The following is a 14,006-nucleotide window of genomic DNA, read 5'->3' as shown; positions in this document are numbered from 1 at the left end:
TGCTTTCTGTGGATTAGTTCACTTTAACCCCATTAAAATTAAAAGACACCTGCTTCTTGGGAGAAAAGCAATGGCAAACCTAGACAGCATCTTAAAAAGCAGAGACATCACCTTGCCGACAAAGGTCCGTATAGTTAAAGCTATGGTTTTCCCAGTAGTGATGGAAGTGAGAGCTGGACCATAAAGAAGGCTGACCGCTGAAGAATTGATGCTTTTGAATTACGGTGCTGGAGGAGATTCTTGAGAGTCCCATGGACTGCAAGAAGATCAAACCTATCCATTCTTAAGGAAATCAGCCCTAAGTGCTCACTGGAAGGACAGATCGTGAAGCTGAGGCTCCAATACTTTGGCCACCTCATGAGAAGAGAAGACTCCCCGGAAAAGACCCTGATGTTGGGGAAGATGGAGGGCACAAGGAGAAGGGGACGACGACGAGATGGTTGGACAGTGTTCTCGAAGCTACCAGCATGAGTCTGACCAAACTGCAGGAGACAGTGGAAGACAGGAGTACCTGGCGTGCTCTGGTCCATGGGGTCACGAAGAGTCGGACACAACTAAATGACTAAACAACAACAACCCCATTTCTGAGCTGCTCTCATCCCCGAGCAAGCCATTCTTAACCGCAAGTCAAAATTGCAGCGTGTAATATGCAGATCAGCTCCTGTGTTCCAACACCGTTACGTTCTATGATTCTATAGCTCAAAAGAGTAAATTTCTGATATAAGCTAAGTTGAAATGGAAGGGGGGGAGAAGGATGCATACACCACCTTGAGCTCCTTGGAGGAAAAAAGTGGTATATACATAAAATAAATTAATAAATTAAGTGCAACAAAACGAAGTAGTTCCCAAATAGTAGTGCTGGCAGAGTGAGAGTGACAGTAGGGAAAGTATCCTTGATGATTGCAGGCTATCAATGTTTATTTCTCATTTAAGAATTAAACTGCTTTCTGTAGCAGCGTACAACAAATAACAGCCATGGGGAAAAGGAAGTGCACCATCCTTGAATTCTGTGGTTTTACATATGAAGACACAATAACAATATCTGTTCCTTAGTACAGTAGGTCTTAAGATTAGATAAATACAATTGCAGATGAACAACAACGCATGACATATTACACTGTGTCATGATTTATTCAACAGAAATAAAGCCGAAATGGGAAAAGCCATGTGTACACCTTATGATTCAATAACTTGTAGAACCACATGAAGTAACTGTTTTCTGTGGGACTTTATCTGTCTCACGTTGTGGAGGAATTTTGACCCGTTCTTCTTTGCAACGTTGCTTCAGTTCATTGAGGTTTGCTGGCATTTATTTATGCACAGCTCTCTTAAGGTCCTGCACAGCATTTCAATTGGGTTGCGGTCTGGATTTTGACTGGGCCATTGCAACACCTTGATTATGTTCTTTATCAGTCATTACGTTGTAGATTTGCTAGTGCACTTGGGTTCCTTTTCCTGTTGCATGTCCCAATTTCAGCCAAGCTTCAGCTGCTGGGCAGATGGCTACACATTTGACTGTAGAATACTTTGGTATACTGAAGATTTCATGGTCGACTCAATGACTGCAAGGTTCCCAGGTCCTGTGGCTGTAAAACAAGCCCAAATCATCACCCCTCCACCACCGTGCTTGACAGTTGGTATGAGGTGCTTGTGCTGATATGCTGTGTTTGGTTTATGCTAAACGTGGCACTGTGCATTATGGCCAAACATCTCCATTTGGGTCTCATCTGTCCAAAGGACATGGTTCCAGAAGTATTGTGGTTTGTTCAGATGCAACTATGCAAACCAAAGCCATGCTGCTATGTTCTTTTTAGAGAGACCAGGCTTTCTCCTGGACACCCTTCCAAACAAACCATACTTGTTGAGTCTTTTTCTAATTGTACTGTCATGAACTTTGACATTTGACACGCTGACCAAGACCTGTAGAGCCTGAGATGTAACTCTTGGTGAGTTTGTGTGTGTGTGTGTTTTGCAATTTCTCTGAGCATTGCACACCTTGGGGTGAATTTGCTGGGGTGTCCGCTCCTGAGAAGATTGGCAACTGTCTTGAGTGTTTTCCACTTTTGAATAACCTTTCTCACTGTAGAATGATGGACTTAAAATTGGTTGGAGATGGCCTTAGAACCCTTCCCAGTTTCATTGGCAGCAGCACTTGCTTCTCTAAGACCATTGTGTCATCTTTCCTCCTTGGTACACCTGAATGCTCCAGACCAGCAAAATATTATAGAGGCAGGCACATTTGCTGATGATCAATTAAGCAAGGGCATTTGATTAGCAGCTCCTTCCTGCTACTTAGCCTCCTATTTCCTATGGTATCAGTAAGGGTCTACTTAGTTTTTCACACATGATTTCTCAATCTTGGCTTTATTTCTGTTAAATAAATCATGACACGGTGTAATATGTCATGTGTTGTTCATCTGAGGTTGTATTTTCCTATTTTTAAGACCTGCTAAGGAACAGATGATTGCTATTATCTCCTGATATGTAAAACCACAGAATTCAAAGAGGATGCACTTTCTTTCCCCCCATGACTGTATATCTATCTGTCATGGAGATGTATAATCAGTACACAACAATTTAAAAGCAAGTATTGGAAACATAAAGCACAAATCCAGTATAGGTTATGAAATGGATGAGTTTTCAATAGCTGCCTAAAAAGCATGGATGCTGGTTCCTTGTCTAATTTCAGTTGGAAACTAAATTAGGTAAAGGTAAAGGGACCCTTGACCATTAGGTCCAGTCACGGACGACTCTGGGGTTGTGGCACTCATTTCGCTTTATTGGCCGAGGGAGCCGGCGTACAGCTTCCGGGTCATGTGGCCAGCATGACTAAGCCATTTCTGGCGAACCAGAGCAGCGCACGGAAACGCCGTTTACCTTCCCGCCGGAGCAGTACCTATTTATCTACTTGCAGTTCGACGTGTTTTCGAACTGTTAGGTTGGCAGGAGCTGGGACCAAGCAACGGGAGCTCACCCCGTCGCAGGGATTCGAACCGCCAACCTTCTGATCGGCAAGTCCTAGGCTCTGTGGTTTAACCCAAAGCACCACCTGCGTCCCGGAAACTAAATTAGTTTATTTAATTATTGCATTCGTAGCCCACCTTTTCTCCAAAGAGCCCAAGGTGGTGTAAACGGTTCTCCCCACTCCTCATGCAAGCCATAGAGAGGAACTGCTCTCAATTTTGGGGAGACCCATTGCTCAGTTTTTACCCTCAATCAAATGTGATCTAAATTTCCTGCACCCACACCCTAAATGCACCGGCTTTGCCTTTGCTTTCTTGATACTCTTATTGACATATTTAAAATGACAGTAAACTGCAGTAAACCTGCCTTCCTGTCCATTTGGCTGGGTAGGGGTCCCGATTCTGATGCAATCTACCGCCTCCATAGCCAATGGACATAGCTTGCCATGAAACGTAGCTAACCTTTCACAGAACTACAGTTCCTGGTGCCCTTAACAAACTACAGTTCCCATGAGTCTTTGGTGGGGGAGTCAAATGCCTTAAATGTACAGCATGTCTTCCACCTGCCAGGGGTCTGATTTCCTTCTGCTTCTTCCTCCCACTGAATCCAAAGCTGCCACAAACTTTATAGCTTCTTGCCATACATTCAGGAAGATTTTGCTAAAATATTTCTTGTTTTCTCAAGTTTACATCTCCGCAGCTTTCACGGTTGCTATGAGGCAGCCTGCCTGAGAGATGAAAATAAATCTGTGTCATTTCATTTATTTCTCTCTCTCTCCCCACCCCTTATGTGTGAAGTTCATTTCCGCTTATTTCTCCCGTACATACACACATATGCACAATTATGCAGGCTTAGTAAAATACTTACACTCTTTGTCTAATGCTCTGTCTGTGAAAGGATGCATATGCACAGACCTCGCTGTTCTTGAAATACCATATGCTTGGGTCTGTCAGCTTAAAATACCCCAGCAAAGAGATGCTTTAATGCAGCCAATAAACTTCCCCTCTACCTCCACCCATCTCCCAAGGTTAATTAATCTCTTTTCAAATCCCTATCAGAAGAGAAAGTGGTCCCTTTGGCATCAGTCAACTGGAAGAACCTGCATAAGGTGATGAAACAGTAAACGGGAGATTTAAAAGACTCGAAGAATCTGTACAACTTCTGATTGTTTCTAATTTAGTCTATTTCTGTCCTACCTTTCAGCAGCTCAAGGTAGATTGCATAGTTCTCCCCTCCTGGTTTTATCCTCACAACGACCCTGAAAGGTAGGTTAGGATTGCTGGCCATCATGTGGGATCCTTGCTATTTCGGTTGCTGCTGTTCACCGCATCGCCTCTTTTTTGTTCAAAACCTCCTTTTTGCCATGCATGAATATTTAGCAGTAGGAAAAAAAGCTTGCAACATGTACCAGGATGATCTGAATAATGATTCAGAATAATAGTTGCTGGAAACCAGAGGAAGGGGAGGGCTCTCTTGTGCTTGGGGTCCTGCTTGTGGGATTTCCACAGGCATCTGGTTTGTTACTGTGAAAACAGGATCCTGGACTAAATGGGCCACTGGCCTGAGCCAGAAGATCTGCTGATCTTCATATGTTGTCCAGAATGAGGTTGTGACTGGCCCAGGTTTACTCCAACTTCAGGCTCCACACTGAAGAAGGTATCCTCAGCATGGTAAGGTAATAGTGGGCATCGAAGAACATAATAAAAGCCTTGTGGATCAGGACAGTGGCACATCTAGTCTAGCATCCTGTTCTCACAGTGGCCACCCAGATGCCTGTGGGAAATTTGCAAGTAGGACCTGACAACAAGACCACGCTCCCCTCCTGTGGTTCCTAGCAACTGGTATTCAGAAGAGGATCATCTAGTTCAACTGCCTGCAATGCAGGAATATACAGCTGTCCCATATGGGGATTGAACTTGCATCCTTGGCATTCTCAGCACCATGCTCTAACTAACAGAGCTATCGAGGTAATGACCGACCGGGAGAAGTGCTTTCTAACATTCATCACCCGCATCATAGAGCCCGGACACTGAGATCCAGCACCGAGGTTCCCACACTGCGAGAAGTGAAGCTTCAGGGAACCAGGGAGAGGGCCTTCTCGGTGGTAGCACCTAGCCTGTGGATTGCCCTCCCACCAGATGTTAAGGAGATGAGTAATTATATAACATTTAGGAAACATCTGAAGACAGCCCTGTATGGGGAATCTTTTTAAGGTTCAATGTTTTACTGTGTTTTTATATATGCTGGAAGTCACCCATAGTAGCTGGGGCAACACAGCCAGGTGGGCGGGCTACAAACAAATAATGATGATTATCATCATCATCGGATGTCTACGAATTCTAGTGTTATGGGAGAAGAAATTTTTTTTCTCGATCCACTTTCTCCACCCCACACATAATTTTATAAACTTATCACATCTCTTCCTCACCTTTTCTCTAAACTAAAAAGTCCCCATCATTGTAACCTTTCTCCACAGGAGAGTCTCTCCACAGGGGAGTCTCTCCACTGCCTTGGATCATTTTGTTTGCCTTTTTCTGAACCTTTTCCAACTTTACAATATCATTTTTTTGAGGTGAGGCAACCAGAATATACTGTACACAGTATATTCCCAAAGTTTTGCGGTGTACACAGCGGGGTTAGAAAGTTTGCCACATAACTTCCAGACCGATGAGGGGCACATGAATTCATCCTGCGTGCATCCTCTCAGTCTCTCCGTCTCTCTCCCCAGCCTGGAGAAGAGAAACGCCTGCCTCCACCAGAGAAACATTAACATTTTCAGTTAATAGGAACTAGCCGTACCGCGACGGAGTCTGAATCCAGCTTTGCTTACTTATTAATGAAGCTGCAAAGTGCCTACACTTTAGACTTCACTTAGCTGAGGGGAGCCTTCGAGCACCAATTTGACTTCTATTAAATGACTAATGGCTATTGAGACATAATGTCCTCGCAGCAGATATCACATCCTATTTAGTATTTAATGTTTAAATATTTAATTAATTAAACACTGCCAAATATTTAATTAAATGCCATTGGAGCCATCCTGGCTCTTCCAGCACACATTATGCAAAAAAAGGGGGGGATGTGAGGTAGGGACAGAAAGAGAGGGGGGAAAGGGGGACATACATTACTTTCTCCCCCCCCCCATACCTTCAGCGCTAACAACGGATTCTTCTTCTTTTTTGGCCAGGTGGGCAGCTGAAATTGTGGCGGCGGCAATAAAATTTGTGGGAAAAGGCGACCCAGCCACAACTATGCTGCGCAGCTAGCGCGGGATGCTGCAGCACAATTGCTGACAGGAGGGAGGCCGCATCATCATAAGACACCCATGCTCAGAGATCTGCACTGCCTGCCAGTTTGCTACTGGGCCAAGTTCAAGGTGTTGCTACAGGCAACGACCATTCCACATGGGGGTTACGTTCCTGGCTCCCACACGTGTCAGCGGAATGTTCCCGCCCCCTGCCCCATTACTCCCCCTGTACCCCCCCATCCCACACGTCAGCGATTGTGCATCATTTGGACGTGCCTTAAATGGTTGCCACCTGTATTATAGTATATAAATCCCTTAACGTCTTGGGATTTTTACCTACAAGACCCACTCAGCCACTTGGACCTGCAGAACTGGCACAGAATGAAAAGCAACATTGTGAAATGTTGGATTAGCGGTGAGGAGACCAAGGTTCACACACCACACATTTAAAGCACAGTTAAACCACCCCTGCCTCAGAGAGGCCTGGGAACTGCAGTTTACCCCACATGGCACTATGATACTCAGCACCCTTAACAAACGACAGTTCCCAGGATTTTCAGTGAGTATGTGTCCTCTAAATGCACCCCAATCTCCAAGTGGGAAGAGACTCCAGGGGTCCTAGGTGCTTATCCAGGTTCAATTTCATTGGAATGAAGGTCAGTGGAGGCTGTGGTGTCTTGAGGATATATGGTTTTATTTACACATAAGAAGTCAGTTTTCATTCCAGAGAGACCTGAGGTATGCTTGAAGCTTCTCAAAGGGAACTGCTAGATCTCTCCACACCTGTGCCATGTGGTGAGCCACTGAACTGTAGTTGGTAACTTCTCCCTTTCTGTTCCCTTTGAACTCCTTTTGACCAATCTGGTTTTACTGAGCTCTGAATTTGGTCTTTAGTCCTTACTCCTGAACTGTGCTCCAGTTCTGACTTACCTACTCTTTGGCCCTGATTGAAGGCTGGACTTGTGTCATTTCAATTTGTTGTCTACAACCCAGCACAGCCCCGAAAGAAGGTTTTCTACCTCTATGTGAACAATTGGCAAGAAAACTAAACACAGCCACTTTTGACTTTTCACATATAAGGGGACTGGTTAATAGGAAGCTGGAAGGCAAAGTGGAGAGGGTCCAGAACAGGAAGCAGAGATTAAGAATAAGGGGACAGTTTTCACACAGGAGGGATGTAAGAAGTGGCTCCTATAAGAATTGTTATTGAGACCTGTACTTTTAGACTTGCTCATGAGTTACCCAGAGTTCAGAGTGGGCAGTGAGGTGGCCAGTTTTACTGATGACACCCAACTCTTCCAAATGGTTAAAACCAGTGCTATTTTCTAGAAAAAGAAGTGCTAGAACTCACCACAAATGCCTCCCTTGTTCTCTTAGAATGGCAATGGTGCCCACCTAAGAGATGCCAGAACTGAGTTCCATCTGAAAAAAAGCCCTGGTTAAAACAAAACAAAAGGTTGTGAGGATGATTTTCAAGGGTCTGGAAGCCAAACCTTATAAAGAATGGTTGAGGGAGTTGCATATGTTCAGACTGGAGAAGAAAAGACCAAGAGGTGACATGATAGCCATCTTCAAATATCTGAAAGGCTATATTTGAGCATTCAGTATAGAGCCAGTGTGGTGTAGTGGTTAAGAGCGGTAGTCTCGTAATCTGGTGAACCGGGTTCGCTTCCCCACTCCTCCACATGCAGCTGCTGGGTGACCTTGGGCCAGTCACACTTCTCTGAAGTCTCTCAGCCTCACTCACCTCACAGAGTGTTTGTTGTGGGGGAGGAAGGGAAAAGGAGATTGTTAGCCACTTTGAGACTCCTTCGGGTAGTGATAAAGCGGGATGTCAAATCCAAACTCTTCTTCTTCTTCTCTTCAATGAACCTGAATGTTGGAAGGTTCAGGACAGACAAAAAAGTGGTTCTTCATACAGCATGCAGGTAAACAATGGAACTCACTCCCACAGGAGGCAGTGATGGCCACCAACTTGGATGACTTTAAACAGGATTTTTACAAATTCCTGGAAGATACAAGCTCCCAGGGGCTACTAGCTATTATGCTACGCTCTGCCTCCAGTGTCCAAGGCTGGATGTCTTTGAATATGAGTTTCTGGGAATTGCAGAGTGCAGTTGCAATCATGTGCTGCTTGGGGGCTTCCCACAGGCATCTGGTTGACCATGGTGAGAACAGGATGCTGGATTAGACGGGCCTTTGATCTGGGCTTCTTTTTTTGTAGCTGTGGAGATCAGTAGTAAGAAACAAACTTCCCAGAAAACCTTCTTTCCCACCAGAGCTGGCTTCAGGTTTTGGGGTCCCCTGGGAAAGATGCTCTCAGGGAGGACCTGTTCTTTAGAAAGTTGCATGTTGCTGAAACTAAGCAACACATGAGGGCCATCAGATTTGAGCATCACCAAATGGGTATTTGAGGCTCTGAACTAGACCCACAGAAAGTCAGGAGGGATTGAAGCATCTCCTTTATTTAGTTTTGTTATTTATTTGGTGGGAACACTTTGAAAACTGGCAAATGATCTTGTGATGCTGAACTTGAACATCATTCCACGACAAAAGAAAAATGCTTTTTCAGAATCCATAGAAAAAATGCATTTGTCAAATGGCACGCTCCCTTCAGTGTAAACATGGTGTGCTCTTAACAGCACGAGGAAACAGATTTTAAAAGCTGCTGTCCCTCTTTAAAAGGCACCAGGTACCTATTGATGTCTCAGAAAGCAGATTTCAAAGATTCTACTGCCATCTTGTGGACAAGCATACATCTTCCTTTAATTTGAGCCACGTGCTTCGAGCCTAAAGGTCAAACCGCACTACAGTACTTGTCCTTGGGACAGGCCAGCTAGCTTTTCATTTGAGCTTAAAATATGACGGGATGGTTTTTCTGAGAAGCGCAGAATGTGATTTTGCACGTCATCTGAATGCTTGCTGAACTGTGCGGGGCTGGAGTGTGCAAAGGCACAGACTTAGCTGATTATTAAGAGCTGGTGGGAATAACAAGTTCTCTTGCATCCAGCTTCTTCACCAGAGGCTGAAGTTGCCTCCATGGCACCGAGTGCCTCTTACCAGCACCAGCCGCTTTGCCACAGCTGCAGCCACTCCTGGGCAGAGGCATTCTGGCCAGAGTCCTCCGTGCTCTGCTGGTAACCTCCCGATTGGATGGGTGCAATACTTTACATGCTGGACTGCCTTCAAAGATGGTTCGGAGGTATCAGCTGGTCCAGATTATGGCTGCCAAGATTTTGGCTGGCGCAGCATATTTGGATCATATCTCGCCAATGTTCGGGGAAGAGAAATCCACAAGCTGCCTGTTTGCTTCCGAGCCCAACTCAAAGTGCTAATACACAAATGAATACCTTCTCCTATACAATCCTGCATGCATTCTAAGCTAATCATAAGAACATCAGAATGTTCCAGCCCTTCTGGTCTCATGCCTAGCTCCACTGAGTGTTGCTAAGGAAGAATTGTTCTATCCTTCAAAATATAGGCGCTACAAGAAAGTCGATCAGCCTGGCTTTAGTACTCAGTGATGGTCTGGGAAATTGCTGTGATACCATAGTTGACTCTTCCAACATTCAGGTTCATTGCATGTCCACGAGTTCTAGTGTTAAGAGAGAGGGAGAAACAACTTTTCTCTATCCGCTTTCGCCATTGTTCCTACCCACAAACCAGTATCTGTGAAATTGGCTACCCAGAGCCCTGAAGACCTCTCCATTCACTTGAGCTCATCTCCTTGAGGTAGCTCCAATTTCTTGGTGATATGAATGGCCATTGCTCGCTATTTCAGCTACGATAACCAGCATTTGAACTGCAATAAATGAGGCCAATCAACATTACTTTTGTCTCATTACTTCAAGAGCTTACACATAAATTTCCTCTTATCCCTTTCCCCCTTTGGTCTGGAATTAGCCATGGCATTCAGTGTCTGCTATTATACCCAGGTCTTCTCAACTGGAGATCAAACGGTTTGATCTCTGCTGGGTTCAGCAAATTGATTGGCAAACAGGTTCTGCTTGCTTTGGTTTAGGAAAATCTAGGTTTTTTTCTTCTTCTATCTTATCCAGCTCTCTCAGTTTTCCCCGCTGTACTTTATACTCTGTGTGGTAAAGGTTTGACATTGACACCAGATCGAAGAGAGTTAAATGGCAACATCCGTATTAAGCCACTAACATCTCCCTCTTAGTTCTGCTATATTTTTATTTAGATGGCAAAAATGGGAGAGGATTCCAAAGATTCCTGGGGTTGTTTTACTGAAACCCAATGATACATGAGCCGCTGTCCTGCAGGAAAGTAAAAATTAGAGCCTATCGTAATATGGTGTTTAGAAAGTGGATGACTGCATTTGGATATTACAGACCATTGGTACATCTTCTGAAAGAGGCGGTCATTAAACCGCTTCTTAAAAATATATATATTTAGACCTGGCCCATATCGCCAACTATTGCCCATTCTCAAATCTTGCATTCTTGGGCAAGGTGACTGAGCGAGTGGTTGCTGAACAACTCCAGGCACGCCTGGAAGAAGCAGACCACTTGGATCCCTTCCAATCGGGATTCAGGCCTCATCATGGGACTGAAACTGCCTTGGTCGCTCTGGTCGATGATCTCTGGCGGGCTAGGGACAAAGGTGAGAGCTGTTTCCTAGTTCTGCTGGATCTCTCAGCGGCCTTTGATACCATCAACCATAACATCCTTCTGGACCGTCTTGAGGGGCTGGGAGCTGGGGGCACTGTCATACAGTGGTTCCGCTCCTTCCTCCTGGGCAGTGTTAAGAAAGTGGTGGGGGGGGGATGAGTGCTCAGACCCCTGGGCTCTCACCTGTGGGGTGCCTCAGGGTTCTGTCCTTTCCCCCATGCTTTTCAACATCTACATGCAGCTGCTGGGAGAGATCATCAGGGGGTTTGGGTTGGGTGTTCATCAATATGTGGATGATACCCAGCTCTACCTCTCTTTCAAATCAGAACCGGTGAAGGTGGTGAAGGTCCTGTGTGAGTGTCTGGAGGCAGTTGGAGGATGGATGGTGGCTAGCAGATTGAGGTTGAATCCTGACAAGACAGTAGTACTGTTTTGGGGGGGACAGGAGGCGGACAGGTGTGGAGGACTCCCTGGTCCTGAATGGGGTAACTGTGCCCCTGAAGGACCAGGTGTGCAGCCTGGGAATCATTTTGGACTAACAGCTGTCCATGGAGGTGCAGGTTAATTCTGTGTCCAGGACAGCTGTTTACCAGCTCCATCTGGTATGCAGGCTGAGACCCTACCTGCCTGTGGACTGTCTTGCCAGAGTGGTGCATGCTCTAGTTATCTCTCGCTTGGACTACTGCAATGCACTCTACGTGGGGCTACCTTTGAAGGTGATCCAGAAATTGCAATTAATCCAGAATGCAACAGCTAGACTGGTGACTGGGAGTGGCCACCGAGACCACATAACACCAGTCTTGAAAGACCTACATTGGCTCCCAGTACGTTTCCGAGCACAATTCAAAGTATTGGTGCTGACCTTTAAAGCCCTAAACGGCCTTGGTCCAGTATACCTGAAGGAGTGTCTCCACCCCCATCGTTCTGCCCGGACCCTGAGGTCCAGTGCCGAGGGCCTTCTGGCGGTTCCCTTGCTGAGAGAAGCCAAGTTACAGGGAACCAGACAGAGGGCCTTCTCGGTAGTGGCGCCTGCCCTGTGGAACGCCCTCCCACCAGATGTCGAAGAGAACTACCACCAGACTTTTAGAAGACATCTGAAGGCAGCCCTGTTTAGGGAAGCTTTTAATGAAAATACCACTGTATTTTCATACTTTGTTGGAAGCCGCCCAGAGTAGCTGGGGAAACCCAGCCAGATGGGTGGGGTATAAATAATCAATTATCATTAAAATTATCATTATCTAGCTCTCTCTCGACTACACTGATCAGCAGCAGCTCTATGAGTTCATTTATCTATTATTATTGTTGTTTCATAAAAATTATACATAGCTTGATTGTAAAAATACCAACAACTCTAAAAGTGGTTTACAAAAAGGTAAAATAATAAGAAAATTCAACAACAATAATTTTAAGACTTTCAAAAAGTTAACATAATGAAAGAATAAAAACACGTTGAAACTCACACCAACTTTCTAAAGGCTTGTCTAAACAAAAAGGGAAGGTGTTTTCCTGATGTCAATGGGCAGGGAGTTCCAAAGTGTAGGTGCTGCCACACTAAAAGATAAGATTTATTACCAATGTGGAATGGGTATAATGTGGCACCTTGTAACAGTGCCAGTTCCACAGATTTAGGTAGTCAAGCGGGCCTATGTGGGGTAAGGCTTTCTCATAGTTTATGAAGTATGTTATGTGTGGAGGAGTGAGGCATCTAGTCATAAGCCTGCATTTTTTATCAGAGCTTCTATATTTTATCAAGGCTTGTATTTAAAAATGAGCTTAAAAAAAAGGATTTTCAAATGTTTCATGCCAGGCAGAAAGAACCTTGGCAAGAGGTTTTTCTCCTAAGACAAGGGGGCCCCATTGATTTATAGTAGAAAAACAATTCTCAAAGTCATAAAAAGGGAGAATTACATATGCTGCCCTTGCAGACTGAGAAAACACAATTAAAGGCAAGGGTAAATAGTAAAATAATACCAATGTGCCTCCCAGTAAAATGAGCCAGATCTTCTTTCTAAGGTTAAAAAGGCCAAGAGCAATGGAGAGGCATCTAGCTGGCTAGAAGAAAAGAGAGCATTTTAAGGAAATATTTTAAAGCTGTTTCTTTTTCTTAAACTGAGAGAGTTAAAAAGGTTAAATGTGGGAAAGGCAACTGGCTTGGCTGGAGAAGAAGCTTCTTTCTATTTTATTTTGAGGCTGGAAAGGAGGGGTGAAAGGAGGGGTGTAAACTGAAGAGGCTTCTTTTTAAAAGCTGTTTTTTACTGAGTTCCTTTTTACTTTACAAAGGCTTTATTCTTTTAAAAGGCTACCTATGATAAGTGAATGAAATATATTAGCTTAAATATATTGGCTTAAATGTAATTATGCAAAGGATTTAAGGAATGCTAGATTCTTATTTCATATGGTTGTAAGAGTTGTATTTATCCTGAAATTAAGTCAGCCACCAGCCTAGCCCCCCTGCCAGACAGAAGACGCCATCCAAGCACTCTTGATATATGGTTGTCAGGCATTTGTTTAGAAACTTTCAAATGAAGGAAATCTTTCAATATTGATGTGAAACTCAAGATCCTTGACATCTGTTGAACATAAAAATGTAAGATTAAACATTTGTTTTAGAAGGCAATAGGGCAAGGAGGGCAAGAGGTGAGCTGGTAATTAAGATTCCATGTAAGATATATTATTACTTATTTGTCACATATATAGCTCTTTGTCTCCCTTATAAGGGCAAGGAAGTGGGTGTATCTTTTGTGGGTGTATCTTTTGTGATTGGTTCTACCAAACAGCCAATAGGAATTTCAACCAGGCTGATTGGACAGAGGCAGCCACAGGAGGAGCAAAGGGGGCTGGATTAAGGGAATATAAGTGCTGGCCAGGATGGCAAGAGGCCAGGCCAGAGCTTGGTAACCATATACCACTGAGCCTCTCATTTATTTGTCTGACAAATAAATTATTATTTTAATTTCTCTATTGCTGCGTTGAATATTTCATTCCAGCTAAGCGTTAACCACAAGCAGGGTGCTACAGGAGAGGTGTCAATTAAAGCCACTGATAATTGGAGGGTCAAAGGCAATAATGTTATATGACCTATGCTTTTACCAGATGCATTTAAGAAGCGCCAAATGATCGTATGAAATGGTACTGAGACTCCCTTTGTGGGTGCTGTCTATAAGGGT

This window comes from Podarcis gaigeae (genome assembly GCF_964106915.1).
Source record: "Podarcis gaigeae genome assembly, chromosome: 8".
Taxonomy (NCBI): Eukaryota; Metazoa; Chordata; class Lepidosauria; order Squamata; family Lacertidae; genus Podarcis; species Podarcis gaigeae.
The sequence above is the reverse complement of the archived record's forward strand: the minus strand, read 5'-3'. Positions refer to the sequence as shown.